Raw genomic sequence first — 2,316 nt, forward strand, 5'->3', positions numbered from 1 at the left:
TGTAACTCCTCCCTTAGAGGAGGCCTTTTTTCCTTTGGTTTCTCTACCCACTGGGATCATGAGCTCTGCTCTTTTAGCCTGTTCCTGTCAGTTCTGGAAGGTACAGGCCTTGACAGATCATTTTCTGTGGCCACACACATCAGACTTGGTCACCTCGTTCAGCTGTTTTTCCAGCTTGCTTAGTGTTCTTGTCTCTGTTCATCATCCGCTCTCGCCTTCAGAGGCAACTCTTTTGTCTGCTTCTCCTAACCACAGAGAGCAGCTAAAGAGAGGCTTGTAATTAAACCCAAATGGCCCACAAACCTTCTATTTCCTCCATGGTCATTGCATATCAATTCTGCTATTTGTTCTTTCTCTATTACCTGCCTAATTCCATTCCCTAATGCTCATTCAAGTACACGCCTTTCTCAACAAGCCCCCAACCTTTCTTTCACACTGCCAAAATACTGACAATCTCACTTTTTTCTTTTCTTTTTTTTCTTAGCAGGATAAAAGCTCTGTTTCCACTTTCCATGTGGCTGCCTATGTTTGATGCCTCTTCCCAGCCTCAGCTGAGAACTGCCCTTTCTCCCCTCCCCTTTCTTCTGACTTGTTCTTTTGAGGGCCCTGTAACTAGGCTGAGAAGCTGTGTTTGTTTCCTTCTGCATACATGTGAACAGAGTCAAATTACACACTTCTTTCTCCTACCTAGAACTAAGACGGTGTTGTCTTAGGGTTACGATTGGGGAGGAAAGGGTTTATTCAGCTTACACGTCCACATAGCAGTCTGTCACTGAAGGAAACCAGAACAGGAACTCAGACAAGGCTGAAACATGGAGGCAGAGGCCATGGAGGGATGCTGCTTACTGGCTTGCTCGTCATGGTTTTGCTCAGCCTGCCTTTTTGTAAACCCCAGGACCACCAGCTCAGGGACGGCCCCACCCACAATGGGCCACAGTGAAGGGATGGTCCCTCCCCCATCAATCACTAATTAAGAAAATGCCGGCTTGCCTACATCCTGTTCTTATAAAGGCGTTTTCTTAATTGCAGTACCCTCCTCTCAGATGACTTTAGCTCATGTCAAGTTGATATAAAACTGTGCAGCACAGGGGTATTTTTCCTTTATACAAGTTCTTTCCACAGTGTGAAGGGAGAAAGAAAATACAGTATACAGTATATATCGACTTGGCTGCTAATCCCTCTCTTCCCGTGACGTCTCTACTAAATGATGGACATATAACACAAACCGGAATGCCCTCTACTTGAGAGATTAAGGTAACATTATGACTCTTATTTGGCTCCAAGCACATTCTTGGCATGTTCATCTACTCTTGTTAATTACCTTCCTATGCACTTTATCATCTTTTTTTCCTTACTCTAGTCATCCACCTCCCTCCCTCCCTCTCTCCTTCCCTCCCTTCCTTCTCTCTTTCCTTCCCTTTTGAGACAGAATCTCACTATGTAGCCCAGTCTGGCCTGGAAATCATAGAATTCCACCTGCCTCTGCTTCCTAAGTGCTGGGATTAATGACACGCCCCACCAGCCAGGCTTCCGTGGCTTGTAGGATTAGAAACTCTTAAGGCTTCTAAATGCTCAGAAAGAGCTCTTTTGGTGAAAGCAATTCCCACCAATCAGCTCTTAGACAAAGCTCTTAAGAAATTTGTTAAAACAAAACAAAAAGACTTTTTTTTGTAACCACCCACAGATAACCTGCGTGGGTTTGAGTACGCTGTGAGCAAGTGCTCATCTCCTCAGCTGAACTGGCCTTTTAGTTCACAGTAGTTTTTCGTTAATTGAATTCTTCTCAGGCTTCTTCGTGACTCAGAGGTGGAGGGCCAGTGTGTCTTATGGCCTGACACATCAGTTAACCCCCATTCTTCCAGCTGTGTTCAGAAGGCCTCCACAAGCCCTTAATAATCTCTGTTCCCCGTTGTCGGATCTGAAAACTGTCTGAGGATGGACGCTGGTGAACTAGCCAGAATATTTCTAATGTTTCTGGAAGACATTGTGGAATGGCATTGAGAATACTGGATTGAAATAAGGGAAAATTTGGGTTTAGTTCTGAATCTGACAGTAGCTTGAAATAAAAATAATTTTCGTTCCTTTAGGGATGCACATTTATATTTTTGTAAGTATTTTTAAATTAAAGTATAATTACATCACTTTCCCCCTTTCTTCTGCAACCCTTCCCATTTACCCCTCTCGTTCTATCTCAAATTCATGGCCTCTTTTTCTTTAATTGTTTTCACATAAATATATTCCTAAATATATACATTCAACCTGCTTATAATGTGTGTGTGTGTGTGTGTGTGTGTGTGTGTGTGTGTGTGTGTGTGT

Source organism: Psammomys obesus, unplaced genomic scaffold, assembly GCF_907164565.1.
Source record: "Psammomys obesus unplaced genomic scaffold, mPsaObe1.curated_primary_1811, whole genome shotgun sequence".
In the NCBI taxonomy this organism is placed as follows: Eukaryota; Metazoa; Chordata; class Mammalia; order Rodentia; family Muridae; genus Psammomys; species Psammomys obesus.